We start from the raw sequence: 16189 nt of genomic DNA on the forward strand, positions 1-16189 counted from the left end.
TCTAGCGCATAGGAAAGCTTACTCCCCTTTCTTACTCCCTTTTTACTCCTTTCTGTTTAGAGCATACTCTGCGTGGGGCAAGAAAGTCTCAAGGAGAGAAGCGCAGAAAATGTCTTTAAAGAAGTAAAAGAATAAAATAGAATAAATTTGATCAAGGCATAAATGGGCAGTTAATTTGGACTCAGGTGCACGGACAAGTAACGCTACAAGATATTAAATGGTGATGCGCAGTATCTCCCACGAAGGGGCTGACAGTGTTCACTGCATGAATAGTGCATAATGGTGAGAGTTCAATTCATAGCGGTGATTTGTTTGCTATTTGCCTATTTAGATGACATTGGCCTTTTCGAGCGGAAGCATGGATCTCGGAGTCCGTTCTGTGAGATTGCTGTATGTGCCACTTGTCACTGTTTTGCAGCATTCTCTATAGACACCAATGTGATGAACATAGAGATCAAAAACCGTTCTTTGCGATCAGAAACAATGGCAAACAATCGGAGACGATGAAAAAAGGTGTTTATTTTCTTGGAAGAAATGCATGATCAGTATATTTCAGTTGTAGTTCCTCGAGCCTGGTGTGAGCAACTACTAATCGGTGGTTTTCTTTGTTAGAGGTTCGGGCTTGCTTTGATTCAAATTCGACGGAACAATTTCGATGTTAGCGTGAGTCAGCCACGCCGCCACTAATTGCACCTTTTATTTTCTTGCAGGCTCGCAAGGCGAAGGATTTCCTTGGTTTTGTTGTTTCATGGGCTGTCCGAAGAGTGCGGGTGCCAACATTCTTGTTTGTTGTTTCTGTGCCTTGAAATTTATAACTTGCATTAAAAAAAAATTGGTCAATAAAGTTGGCCGTTACATGAGGTTTCCTTGCTTTGCAGTCACTGGCGCTTGCATTGGCCATGCGTTGGCCGAAGCCAGTCTGTTCTGCTACAACACATGCTAAAAAAGTGATCGGGTTTCGAGACGTAGCTAAACTGAGTAGACGTGTGAAAGCATGTGTTTAGCTTGGTTGGCTCATGGTTTTGCTCTCCTGGATGGGTTGGTTTTTGGCCTCGGACGCCGAGGCGTGCGGACGTGTATTGCGTGGTTTTTCGATGTTCCTGGCGGATTTATGCTTGTGCTCAAGCCAACTTCGATTGGAATCATCAGCGGAAGTCGCCAGGATCACCTGGATTCCGAAATTGCGGCAAGTGGATCTAATTTGCGGCTATTTTCGATTTCGACGCGTCGTCCCAGCGGCTGCGTTCGACCTAGCGTCGACTCCGACCACTGCCCGCCGGCCAAGCGTCGGTGCGCCTCGCCGCCGACCCCTGGGGCTTAGCATGGCCGGATATTTTCGGCGAAAATGCAGGTTGTTGTTCAAGGGGAGGATATTTCTCCCGAAGAATTTTCCGAAAAGGTCGGTTGGTTCACGATCAACACAAACCAGCAACGCGGCAGCCAAGATGGCGGCCGCGAGGGAGAAGGCCAAGGTGTCGGCTCGGACCGAGGAAGGAGACAAGATGGCGGCCACGTGAGCACCAAATCAATCAAGATGGCAGGGAGGAAGTTGGCGCTGCGCTCTTATGGAGGAAAAACGCTAAGGCGCCCGTGTGCTGTGCGATGTCAGTGCACGTTAAAGATCCCCAGGTGGTCGAAATTATTCCGGAGCTCTCCACTACGGCACCTATTCCTTTCTTCTTTCACTCCCTCCTTTATTCCTTCCCTTACGGCGCGGTTCAGGTGTCCAACGATAAATGAGACAGATACTGCGCCGTTTCCTTTCCCCTAAAAAACAATTATTATTATTACTCCGTGGCGTCACAGCAACCACGCCTACCTACTGGCCTGCATAAGGTGATAATCAGACCGAGCGGAGGATTGAAAGCTCTATCTTTGGGTGGAGACGTGAAGCTTATGAGATTGTGCGAGCCGCTGCGGGCGTGAATCTGAAGGAGGCTAAGGAAGACTTTATTCAACTTAACACCAAGCAAAACACCATTTTGTTGGGCACCATGAGTGAAGAAAGAATGCATCTGTACCTGAAGATAAAAACACTTCAGGTTGATCAGAAAAAGTACGACGTAAACGCCTACCTGTCATCCCCCGAGGGTATTGGCAAAGGAGTTATTCATGGGATTCCGGTGGAACAAACGCAAGCACAAATTCTGGACACCTGGATTGTTCAAGGAACCCCAAAATCAGAGGGATCAGAAGAATAGGGAAGACATCGACCTCAGTTCTGTTACTCTTCGTCGATGAGAATGTGCCGTTTTGGATTTATTATAGAGGCGGGCTCCTCAAGTGCTTCCTCCACAAAAAGAAGTTTGAAGTGTGCAACGCATGCGGATCGACACCTTGGGCACCGCTCTGATGTGTGTCCGGACCCGGACAACGTCAAGTGTCGTGGCTGCGGTACGGTGAAGCCACCGGATGGACACTTGTTCGATCCCAAATGTGCTGTTTGTGGAAATAGACATGAACTGGGAAACAAGAAGTGTCGCGAGATCTACCGAACTCCGTACGTCGTCAAGAAACGCCAGCGGGAGCGGAAGCTCCAGGAAGAGGAGGCGAAGAAAACACCCCCGCCTGGGCGGAAACTCAAGGAGCCGGGAGGGCTTCCGGAGCCGATCCGACTCCTTCCCTCGCCTCGATCTCCCGGGCCGTTCCAGCTCCAAGGGCTGCTCCAGCTCCGGGGTCGCTCTGTCTCCAGAGGCCACTCCGGCTCCAGGGCAAGATCATCGTCAAGGCCGAGGACTGAAGCCAACAGGCAAAGGGAGGTGAGCTGGGTAGATAAGGTCTCCCCAAAAAATACGGAGTCCGAGGAACTAGCCAAGTTGAGAATCATGGTAGAGAAACTCACTAAAAGAGTAGATGACCTCGAAAAGGAAAACGCTATGCTAAAAAGGGAGAAGAAAGTAGCTAACGCAGTCAAAACAGCTAACACGATTAAAACCCACTCAACCGATGAAAGCACTGTGGAGATGCAGGTAGATGATACCCGCTCCCCACCTCTGAAAAGGAAACTAGGCGCGAACGCGTCGCAAGAGCCCACAATGGCAGATCCATGCAAGGAAATGGACGACTTCCAGGCGAGCTGGGAAGCAGAGCTCGCAGCAGTCTTCCAAGCCATCCAGGCGCTATCGGAAGAAAGCCAGAAACACAGGGCCGAGTTGCTGAGCAATAATAATTGGCAGAGGGAAACAGAGCAGAAGGTACATGGTGGATCACAGACGGCTGCGACCCTAATACCATCGGGTGACAATCCACAATCCAATCATGGCCAGTCACAATAAACACTCGATTTGGCAGTGGAATTTCCGCGGGCACCGTCGCAAAAGGGCGGTCCTGCAGCAGCTCCTTCTTGGCAAAGACAATCCAGACGTAATCGCTTTACAAGAAACTGCGGGGATGGCAAAATTATCGGGCTACATATCATTTAGTACAGATGATGGAAGATCCGGGGTAACCACCCTGGTCAGGAGAAACTTAGCAGTCGTTAAGCATGACACGGAGGTTATCAACGTAGACCATGTCCTTGTTGAACTTATTCCAGCAAAAAAGAAAGAAGGCAGCCTTTTTGTTCTTAATATCTATAGCAGCCCGAAACAGAGGAAGGCCCGATTTGGACCTCTTCTCCAAAAAACTCTGCGTATTGCCAAAAGGCAAGCTTTGGTAGTGGTGGGTGACTAACGCCCAACACGCTGCCTGGGGTACACAAAGAAAGAGTTAAGGGAAGGGAACTCTGGCTGGATGCACAGCAAGAGGGGCTCACGTACCTTAATGACCGACCCCCGAACCCCCACTAGAACGGAGAACAGTGTCAGCGTAGACACCTCACCCGACCTCACCTTCGTCAAAACAAGCGTTTGTGGGTCGGTAGGCTGGAAACGCTGATAGGTCAAAAAAATGTTACGTCACGTTTGTAACGTCATGTTCACGTATTTTTAATGGCGTCATGTCCGGTTGGGGACAGACACATTTTCTTTAGGTTTTTCTCGGAATTCCCCACGTTTCTCCAACGCGCGCGGGATAAAAAAAAAGCGCATCTTGCACGTGTGCACGTGTCTCTAGTTAAGCTAACTGCGCCGCTGATTCCGCATTGAATATTCCTGCCGAAGAGGCTCCAAGGAAGTCTGCCCTGTCTGCGTTTGATTCTGTTTATTTGTTTACTCGTTTTGGCCAGCGGCACGCGAGTACACGCATCTATAATTCTTATCTGTTCCGCGAATCCGCCACCGTCTGTTTCTGTACTACCCGCCGCTCTGCCATGAGGGCGCCTATTCTCCCCTCCTGCTCCTCGTTTTCCTTTCTTTTTTATTTCTCTTTTTTTCTCCCGCTCCCCGCGGCTGCTCGGTGGACAGGGGGCGACAGCGCGTTTCCCTTTTTCTCTTTATTTCTCATTCTCCTTTGAAAAACGCCCTCCTTCGAGCAAACAAACAGATCACACAAGAGACAAACAGCGAGCGACCAGACTCCTCTCTTCGACTGAGGGAAAGGAGGAGGGTGGTCAAAGGAACAGCGAAAAAAAAAGGGGGGGGGGAATAGAAAGCAGAGGTTAGAGACAGGGGGGGCGGAAGGGGTGAATTGTCCGCAAGGAAAATGGGGGGGGGGGGTCGCCAAGAATTAATATGGGGGAAGCTTCCTTCGGCGGAAGCGAGAGGTTCGAACACGAGGAAAGAAAATATTATAAACAAGAAAACAGCAAGAAAAGAACAAAGGAACGGAAAACAACACTGAGCGCATATGCCTCAGAGCGCGATGCGCTCCCCGCGGGTGCGGCTGTTAACAGTTAAAATGTAAGTTACGGCGGCGGTGCGCCCGGCCAAACGCACCGCAGAAACCCGATCCCGCAGCCCGGCGCCGCAAAGCGCAAATGTCTCCGCGCTGCCTCGCGTCAGAAGGGCGCCTCCGCCCCGCGTTCCGTCGCGGAGACAAAAAGAGGGCTCCTTCCTAGAAACTGAGAGAGAGAGGAGAGTAACAGATTGAAAATGGGGAACGAAGGCGCGAAATCGCCCAAGTGTCCGTTATTGTAATGGGTTACTGTCCTATATGGAGCATCGGCGCTCTACTATCTGCAAAATAGGAAAAAAGAAATAAAGCAAAATAAAATATATCAAAATATAAAAAGTTGAGGGGCAATAGGCAATATGCTTTGCTCTCAGAACTGTTTTCTCTGGTCATAAGCAAGAAAGATTGGCAGGGGGAGGAGAAGGGCGGCATGTGGAAGCAAGCACGCAAATTGGCATGACCTCTGGCGATGCAGTCGGGGTGCTGTGAATTTCAGTAGGGCTAGGACTATGATCTCTGAAGTGTGGAGGGAGTACCAGGGTTTTCATTTAAATCGGCCTGCACAGTATTAAACTGATATATAAAGTATGATTCTCGTTGCTCACGCTCAGGGGTATTTTGGAAGTCGCTGTGTAGCAGCGTAACTTTTAGTTTGTGAAACTCGTGACCTTCCTGGGAAAGTTGTTTCGACAAGGGGGAGGAGAGGAAGAGATCTGGTGTTCGCGCGGTGGTTGTTGAATCTAATTCGGAAGGAATTCTCGGTTTGGCCAATGTATTGCATCTGACAATCGCCGCACTCGGGCATACCACGTTACTACTGTTACAATTCAAGTTTTCACGGGCGGAGTGTGTGCTTTGAGCTAGTGTTGTTGTCCGCATATGCTGGCAAACTTGACATTGATGCTTCCTGCAAGGTAGGCAACCAACAGGTTTTCCTTTATAGACAGTAGAGTGAACTACATAATCATGTGTGTTTTTTTTTGGTAGCCTGTAGGTAACGTGTGGAACTGTTGGAAAAATTTTTGACAGTCTATCGTTTTGTTCGATTATTTTGAAATGTTTTTTTTTAGAATTTTGTTGACATTAGGTGGGTTGCTTGCGAAGGTTAAGACGAGATTAGAGCGGTGTCATTTGCGGTTGCTGATGGGGTATCCCCAAACATTTCGTTACGTCTTTTTGCTTTCGCTTTCCTAATGGCATCATCAAAAATAGAGGCCGCGGATAGCATTGATCCCTCAGAACCTCCAGCATACGGTTAGAATTTTCTTTGAAGTCTTCTGGTCGTGAGCAGGTCCTTTTGAATCTGATGGCCTGGGAATATGGAATAGAACTTTTGCAGTGGCGTGGGTGGCAGCTCTTGTAATGAAGGTACTGTTGCCTATCCGTGGGCTTTCTATAGACACTGGTGATTAAGCTACCCTTCTACACTCGAACTGAGACGTCCAAGAAATTAATTTGATTGGTGGAGTAAATGTGTGTGAAACAGAGGTTTGGATGTATGTCGTTAAATGCTGAAATAACCTGGATGAATTGGTCCTCGGTTTTCGTCCATACCATGAATATGTCGTCTAGGAAGCGTTTGTAAAAAGCCGGTTTTGTTGGGTATGAGCGGATAAACTCTGATTCAATGCTATGCATATATATGTTGGCATAGTTTGACGCCATTTTCGTTCCAATAGTGGTACCACTCGTTTTGTAGGTAAAAGGAGTTGTAGAACTTTCGAAAGAGTTGAGTTTGAGGACCAGATTAGTAAGTGCAGCGATGGTACTTTGGCTAGGAGCATCAGCGCTTGTGTGTTTTCCATAGGATGCGACCAGAGCTCCGATGCCATCATCATGCGGTATGCTGGTGTACAGAGACACTACATCAAGGGTAACTAATGTGTGTGTGTGTGTGTGTGTGTGTGTGTGTGTGTGTGTGTGTGTGTGTGTGTGTGTGTGTGTGTGTGTGTGTGTGTGTGTGTGTGTGTGTGTGTGTGTGTGTGTGTGTGTGTGTGTGTGTGTGTGTGTGTGTGTGTGTGTGTGTGTGTGTGTGTGTGTGTGTGTGTGTGTTAGACAGATTTATTTTGAGCCGACGTTTCGGACAGAGCCTGTCCTTTCTCAAGACTGAAGTTACAGCGATCTTCCTCCCCTTCGTAAGGAGTTGGAATTAGCATACATGTCCGCCACATGAACAGAGCAACAAACAATCAGATGCTGAAAAGAAGATGGGCACAATAGAGAAATACTAGAAAAGGAAGAAAGAGAAATGAAGAGAGAGAGAAAAACGCGCTGTCTCCCCCTGTTCCCCGAGCAGTCGCGGGGAGCGGCAGGAATTGTCGAAGTCGCAATTCTTCGCAAGTTCGCGCAACTGAGCAATATAAACCTCTGACAGGCTCACCAGGGTTCTGTAAACATATCTTGAACCGCGGTGGCGTTCTGTCGTGGCTCAGAACAGACGGTCGCAAGTACTGAGCGCGGTTTGAAACGCATCTTCGCCTTTCGTAACTTCACTTAATTGAGGCCTCCTTCGTTTTAAAATTGCGCTCGTGGTGGAAGGCGTTCCGGAACGGCGCTGACCTTCGACGCCGCGCGAATGCAGGAGCATAGCTTTGCGCCGGGATGCAGCAAACTCAGGAGCCAGACGCCTCTAAGTAAGTAGAAAACAGTGCCTTTCACTGGTTCCATAGTATTGGTGGTCGGCCCGGGGTTCCCAGGAATGTACGAGGGGGCGTAAGATCCCGTGAAACACAGTAAAGGTTTACCTTGTCGGCACGTTATTGTAATGTAAATGCAAGATCGAACGACACACCGGAGCGAATGATGTCATGCTGACGCCAAGTTTCCGCCAACCCCCCCCCCCCCCCTCTCTACTTTTCCTGCGTCACGTGTACGTGGTGTCAAGCAACATGCATGTGACTGAAACTGAAACTCTGAAGAAGAGAAACTGAAAGTAAGAGAACTGAAACTGAAAATAAGAGAAGAGAAACTGAAACTGCCGCACAGTTCATTACCTGATCGACACAACGGTATCACGTATTACTTAACGTCTTCATAAAACCGCTGTTTGTTCTTCTATAGGATTAGCAGCATTAGTATATGTTTGCTATTAATGACACCCAAGTAATGAACATGATTTACCAACTTAAGTAGTGTTGGTTCTGGTGTAACGCACGAATAATTTACAGGCATGCCTTTGTGTATACGTCAGAAATGAAATTGTGAAGCAAGCCTTGAAACTGCCTGTGCATTTCTCATAAAAAAGGAAAAAAGTGTCTTGCTTTCATAGCATGCGTGTCATCTATATCAGATGTGATTGTAATCTTGAGCTATAACTTGAAATGATCCGTGCTAGCTGCCATCAAAAATCACTTTTTTAATTGTTCAACAAACCTCATAACTCATTTCTGTCACGAAAGGAATGAAATGCTTCACTTCTGTCTCATTGCTTTGGTACAGTCATGGTTCATTATGCAATGTAAAATCTGATTTAGCAATATTTTTGTTACTTGTTGCACGGTCTGTTCCTGAAATTCAGCACATCCACCAGTGTAGCGTTCCCGCGTCATTTTCATTTTTGTTAATTGAGTACAGATGAATAGCCACCGGATTCTTGGCCGATCGCCCAGTGTGGGTATGTGCCATCTTTTGATAGGCTAACAATATCAACAACATTCGTCTTTCACTTTCAATCATATATGTGCTGCACTATACTTTTTCTTCTACTTTGTATTGATTCCATCTCTAATGATGTCAGAGTTTAAAGGCAAATCCTCAATGCTTGCAGATATTTACTATGTGCCCAATTTTTGTTATTGCGACAATGATGGCACAATATGTAATGAAGAAGTTAATATATATTTCACCACTTAAGTTCGCAAAAAGACTATGAGAGAGAAAGGGCAAATCACTCACAGCCAAAGTACCTTTCACATACTTCTAAGCTGTGCAGATAAAACGACTAAAAAGGTAATTTTCCCTAAAGTCATTCCATACTACGGCCGGCTTTCCGGCTAATTGTGAGAAATGTCTGTATAAGCATGGGGAAAGGGTTGAGCCGGAATGCTGTCATGATTCAAGGAAGAAAAAGACAGTAGGCATGGGAGGCACTGGGGAGAAGAAGAAGAAGAAGAGGCACTGGTCACGCTATCACCTTCCGCAAGTTAGGTTCACGCAAGCTCCGCTGCAGGTTGATCTGATCTCCTTGCAACGAGTTGCTGATACGCAGGCTGACCCCGTCTTCTATTACGGCCATATCTACCCGTCCCATGCGAAACATATGCCCGCAAATATCATAAATGGTCTTCTGTCTGAACACCTACACAATTTTTCTCATCATACTGTTCTCTCCACTGATGCCTCCGGCAGCTGTGAGAAGGCGGCGATTGGGATATATTCGCAGGATCTGGCTTGGAGCTATTGCGTTCGTATCCCTGATTATACTTCTATATTCTTCGTAGAGTTTTTGGCTATTGGTTTGGTTCTTCTCAAAATTCCCAGACATGTAGCACGGGTTCTTATTCTTGCAGACTGCCTTTCAGTTTTAGACTCTCTCCAAAACTCCGGAAAATCTTTATTAAATCGGCCGCTTAGGCTTTTGTTCCGTGAACAGTGCGTGAGATACGCTTTTTCCGGGTACCTGCAGGCATTCGGGTGTCTATTTAAACGAGGTGGCTGATTTATTGGCAAGGTCAGCTCTCAGCGCTCCTGTAATCTATCCCGTCCCTCACCTCATTCTGTTGGAACCTTCACGTTTCCAGTGGTTCCAACATATTTCAGCCAGCTTGAGTGATCCGTTGCTCAATACCGTGGATTTTCGCCACTTAAAGTAATCATGGGATGCCCGGTAGTGTAAATCAAGGCGTTTTGAGGTGTCAATGACGCTTCTGCGATGCAGAATCCCTCACTTAAATTTGTACTTACGCAGATACGGGTTCCCTGCGATAAACCTTTGTGTCTTATGTGGGCCAGTTGAAACATTAGACCATTTTCTCCCCACTTGCCGGCGGTTGTTCAAGGAAAGCAGTATTTGCAGGTTCAACTTTCAAGGTTAGGACTCCCTCTGTCTCTTACAGTTCTTCTCTCGTTCGGTGCGAGCTCAAAGGGATTCCCGTTAAGTAGTGTTTGTGGCTACCTTCATTACATAAGTGCGACTGATTGGTTACCTTGTTAGCTGTATACAAAATTCTGTCGCATGTCCAAAATGCTTGATTCTATTCTTGGTAATTCATATTTCTTAAATTTAATTGAATTTTCCTATCTTTATCTTGATTCAGTCTTCTACGCCGCCGCCTCACGTCTATTTTTTTCCCGTGCAAATACTTCATTGGCAAATCTTCACTGTACCTTGGCCAATCACCCCGCGTGGGTATGTGCCATATTTACTGAGGTGAAGAAGAAGAAGAAGAGTGTGGACTACAAACACTATCTGTACTTGTGCTTTGTGTGTTCTGTTTTTTTTGTCTGTTTGCATTGTAAGCCATTACTAGGTGGAAAGGCATGCACGTAATGGGCATACCCTGTGCACATGAATGCGGAAAGCTGGCCATGGTTGTCCAAGCATTGCCGACAAAGCAACGGGACCTTCAAGAAACAGGATAGGGTTGTGACCACTCACATGCAATGATTTTCATACAAATTGAAAATGTGGCAAGTTACAGCGGTCCCGTGGTTATATTGTTGCAAAACAAGCCAGCTCATTTAGGTGGAAACATTTTTAGAGGCTGCCAAAAAGGAACATGTCAAAAAGTTACACATAGCATCCTGTTTCATTGATGATGTTTATATGTGTGGTAAACGATATGAACAAACATCTCTGTGTTAACTGCTCTGCAATCAACGCACTCTCATGCAGTACATACACAGTCACAGTCCAGTGATTGCAGAGCGGTCTGCAACCAGTAACTTGCAACTATACTATGCAGCAAGCTTCTTTGCACGGTATTTGTTACATTTATTGAACGATGAGATGGAATTGGTATGGCTATTTCTACACAGTGCATTTTCTAAAGACTCCTTTCTGCCGTACTGTACTTTTTACCCAAAAAGCTTCCTACAGACTCATCTAAATTGCTACGTATAAAGATGTTTGTAGCAGGTGTGTGAGCCCGAACAAAAAAAAATGCTTTAATTTTTCTTAATTCTTCAGTATTCCTGATTATCACGACATGGGCATTTATATGTTGGTACAACTTTTTTCAGGCATCACAACTGATGCACCGATGTGTTTGGTACTAATTCATCTTCAGACCTTTCATGTCTGTTGGGTCAAAAAAAAACAACGAAATAATAGCTGGCGGCATTAGTTTTCACTGAGATAACTAGCATCACACCGCATGGTCTTGAAATTCCTCTAGCTGTCTGTAATTGGCTTCATTGTATAACTTCATACTTGTTTCATTTAAACTCTGCACACTGATCTTTTCACCGCACATGGCGACATGGCACGCGGAGCCCCGTGGGAATGGGCGAGGAGGTTTCAGACGTCGGCTGCTACTTCCCTGGAATCCAAACACAGCTATAGGCACCTGCAAGTCACGGTCAATTTCGGAAAGGCAGCTTTGTCCGCTTCCTTTCGTCGTTTTGTCCATCTTGCGTCGCGTGTCGCGGCGAACCCGACAAAGGGGAGGCCAGCAACCCCCCTTCCATTCCCCCTCCCCTCCTGAAGCAGAGTAAAGATCCCGCATATAGTTTCCTAGAGACGTCCTTTTTTCCCTGGTGTCAACGAGGGGTCAAACGACAGGCCCAAGCAGTGTGAGGCAACGTTCTCTGTTCATTCTAGAGAGCAAGCTTACACTGCAAAATAAAGCCTTGTCTTTCTCTTCCAAATGCAATTTCATTTCATTTTTACAGAATGCAAGTTACATCCTAGAGAGATGCAAGGGCTAAAAGCTGCTAAAAAGCAGCTTGACTGCTCCCAAGTGCCTCTGAAATGGCAGTACACAACAAACGCACTTCAAGCAAAAAAAAAAATGTTTACGTGCTCTTAAGGCAGCGCTATCCACGTTCTTTTATTGATGACGCCGTAAGCAGAGCTTCAAATCTGAACCGTAGTCAAATACTCCAGGGGCGCCGAAGAGATAATCGAAATGATTACACTACAAACCTTATTCTCACATTTAACAGTAACGCACCGAACATAAACAGAATTCTTAATAAGCACATTAATATTCTCCAGCAAAGTCAACGACTATCGAAAATATTTACATGCGCACCCCACGTGATTTACAGGCATGCCAAAAACATTTAGAACCATCTAGTCCACTCCAAGGAACACAAAACCCCAAAATATGGATGCCAGCCCTGTGGTAAAGGTCGCTGCAAGGTTTGCAAACACATGAAGACTACGTGCTCCGCAACTAGTACGAGGTCAGTTTTCCAGCATTCAATCAACGGCAAGTTTGACTGCGACTCATTAAACATTATTTACCTCCTTTAATGCACCGTGTGTAACCAGCAATACATAGAACAGACAAACACTGCATTCCGCATTCGATTTAACAATCACTGCGCACACACCAAGTCTCTCTCAAATTTTCCCCTATCCAAGCATTTAAACTCAGAAGGACACCCATTTGACCAACTAAAAGTAACAATTATTCAAGGGGGCTTCAAAAACAAGCGAGAACGTGAACAACGTGAATTCTATTTTATCCACATGTTTAATACTATTCAAGAATGTCTTAATGAAAAGCCTGGTATCCTTTATTTTATTCACAACCTCCAAACAAAATAATACTACACCTCTCGTTAATTGGCTAACTCTGATATACCCTTTATAACTCCTAGTGTATATCCCAGGCAATCATACCCCTCCTTAGTTACACTATCCTGTCTCGTGCAGTATTGATAAGCTTTGACGTTATTTCCTTACTTTTTTTCGATAATTTCAAATCTTTGTACACAGCTAGCCCAGCCCTCCACCCCTACAAACAAGTATTCCCGACGAAGTAGGTTCAACGAGCCGCCCAGGGAGGGGGGTGCACCGTTCATTGAAACCCAGACCCCCTGAGTAAGTTCTTACACATGTGCTCGTTAACGTAGCCCACTCCTTCCTTAACGTTCTAGCCCTCGGCTCACCGGAAATTAGTGAGACCCCCAAAAGGCGCCTGGTTTGGCCTGTTCGTCGCTGCCAGTGTCATTTGCGCAGCGGCGCCTCTTTGGCCACGCATCTGCAGCGGCGCCCATCTTTGTGTTTGTGCATTTTGTTTGTGTCTTGTTTGCACGTTTTGCTTTCGTACGCCTGTGGTTGCCGCGCTGCCCATGTCCCCCGCACCGCCTTCCTCTCCGTTTCTCTCGTTTCGCCATCTCCTTTTTTTACCCCATCCTTCCTGACTATAATAGTCCCCCCCTTTTTTTTCTTTTCTTTCTATTTTTTTGCTTCCTCCCTCAATTTTGTCCCTGTCTGCTCCCTGCCCCCTATCTTTATTTTTTTTACTTTTTTGTTCAATTTTTTTTAACTGTTGTTGCTATTTGCTTGTTACACTCCTTCTGCCCTCCTCTGCAGCTCACAAACTTAAAACGTCCATTTGTTTTGGGTGGGGGGGGGGAAGAAAATGGCGCAGTATATGTCTCATATATCGTTGGACACCTGGACCGCGCCGTAAGGGAACGAATAAAGGAGGGACTGAAAGAAGAAAGGAATAGGTGCCGTAGTGAAGGGCTCTGGAATAATTTCGACCACCTGGGGATCTTTAACGTGCACTGACATCGTACAGCACACGGGCGCGTTAGCGTTTTTCCTCCATAAAAACGCAGCCGCCGCGGTCGGGTTCGAACCCGGGAACTCCGGATCAGTAGTCGAGCGCCCTAACCACTGAGCCACCGCGGCGGGTCCCCAACAGCCAATTTTCAATTTTCATGGATTGGATTGTAAAACATTTATTGCGTCGAAAACAGATTGCAGGAGACATACTAGATGGCCGCTAGCCCATGGCTAGCGGCGACTTCATTGGCTCGCTGGAATGTCCATACTTGAATCTTGGGATCCGACCTCACCAGCGCGGCGTCCCACCGCTCGGGAGAAGGGAGCTATATCAACTCCGCCTGAAGCGTATCATTTGCGCAGTTTCACAGAATGTGGTCGTATTTGGCCCTTTCACCACATTTATGGCAGTTTGGGTCGTACTGGTCGGGGGTCCTTGAGGGGAAGCACTGCCGGATTCAGAAGGGAGCGTGTTTGCAGTCGGCGCCAGGTAACTTCCTGCGCTTTTGTGAACAACTTGTGGGGAGGGGCATAAGCGCGCCTCTCCAGTGTAAAGTGATGGGTGATGTCATGAAATGAGATAAAGCTGTCCCTCGTAAAATTCGGGTCGGAGGGCGCGCTCACTGCCCTAATGCGAGAGCCCACCCTCTTCGATGACAATCTTGCCACCTCTCTCGGCGAAGGAATGGGACAAGCTCTTGGCAAGTTCAAGAAAACAGCGCAGCTGGCCACCATCACGCGAGCTCAAGAGGCCGCCCCCGACTGGAGGCCACACTGCCTCGCACCAGCCCCAACTAATCCAGGCTTCCATTTTGTGGCAAAAAAGTTGCAACCATCACCTTATTGTAGCAGAACACTACGGCGGTACCAGCGCTCCTATTTTCGAACGGGCGCTGGTTTGAAAGCGGATTGTTCCACCGAGAAGCGAGACAATTACATCGCCGTTTCCTTTTTTCAAAACCAATTTTTCATAGCCCAGCGCTGCGGCATCAGGTCTCAGCGCTTTGCGAACTACACGACATTCGATCAGAAGCGCTCATGAAGAGTGTGGCGGCAGCACAACGCTGCAGTAACGGAGTTCCATTATCATCTAGCGTTCCTAACATCAAAAAAAGGAAGAAAACATTGTTTGGTTTGGTTTGAGGGGTTCAACGTCCCAAAACAACTCAGACAATGAGAGACACCGTAGTGAAGGGCTCCGGAAATTTCGACCACCTGGGGTTATTTAGCGTGCTCTGAGATCGCACAGTACACGGGCATCTAGAATTTCGCCTCCATTGAAATTCGACCGCCGCGGCCGGGATCGAACCCGTGTCTGTCGGGTCAGCAGCCGAGCGCCGTAACCACTGGGCCACCGCGGCGGCTAAACGTTGTCACGTGGCGCTTCCTTTCCTTGATGCTGGCGTTGCTGTGGTAGGCAGCAGTGTTCGACCCAGCATAGCCTCTTTCCCGAACACGAGGTGCCGACAAGCGTTTAAGCTAAATATTTAAACTACACTTGCCGTTCGCGCTCATCAAGCGAAACGTGGCGACTGCATTGCCATTCTACTCGGCGCTTTGCCTGAATTTGATAGCCAGCATTAAACGCAGGTTCAAGTCAAACGTGGCCATCGTATAGGGGGGTACTGCAGTAACTTCGAACACACAGGGTTCTTTAAATAATTTCGCGTATACATCGAAACGGGGCCGTCGTTGTCAGGCTTTGTTCCCACGTCCTCTGGCTAAGGCACCTAACGCCTAATCACGAAGACACGCTCGGCACCATTCTTACATGAGCGCTGTGACGCGTGCTGTCGCTATCTTGCAAACGCCACACAACTGACTCTACAAACAGCGCCCCACCAGAACCACCGTCGCTCCGATGGTCGCAGTTGATCGAGCGCACCATTTTTCTTTCAGTAGTTCCTCTCACACCTCTGAACTGTCCTTTGTTTGCACGCGGCATTGCTTGGTTACGCATAGCTGGAGCCCGTCGGCAGGCCCGTGCACTTTCCTGTATCGTCCTGTAATCGCAACAACATGGATACCTTAGGGAATGTATAACCTCGGACATGGATGTCTGCGATTATCTTACATTACCATCAAACGCCCGCGGGAGATTGTCAGCGAGACGCGTATCAGATATTCCGGCTGAGCTAAGCCTGGCCTAGCGTCGCCGACTTGAGTTTTTTTTTCGCCTCGCACAAAGGGAGACGTCAAAGTTTGGCGGCTCCTCTTTGCCGAGCGAGTGCTACGGTTGTGACCGGCGAACCGTGCATCGGGGGCCTCCTTCGGGAGCAATGGCCACCGCAACGACTCGACATAAACTCTGAGATTGGCGCCCGTATGCTGTGCGATGTCAGTGCACGTTAGAGATCCCCAGATGGTCCGAGTTATTCAGGAGCCCTCCACCACGGCACCCGTTTCTTCCTTCATTCTTAGTCCCTGCTTTATCCCTTCTCTTACGGTCCGGTTCAGGGTTCCGCGGATATGTGAGACAGATACTGCGCCATTTCCCCCCAAATCCAATTTTTCAGACTGTCGCCTCACAGGTGGGCAGTAAAACACACTCCTTACTCCGAGACTTAACCACGCTAGCACGTGGGAATAAAATGAATTAAACGGATGCATTAACAAATACATAGAGACATAGGTAAAAGCCATAAATGTTGACAAATCGCTACAGTTCTTTATTCGCCGCTTTCTGGTGGCTCAGTCATGCGGATCTCTGAGCTGAAACCACGGACTTGGACAAAA

This window comes from Amblyomma americanum, chromosome 1, assembly GCF_052857255.1.
Source record: "Amblyomma americanum isolate KBUSLIRL-KWMA chromosome 1, ASM5285725v1, whole genome shotgun sequence".
Lineage (NCBI taxonomy): Eukaryota > Metazoa > Arthropoda > Arachnida > Ixodida > Ixodidae > Amblyomma > Amblyomma americanum.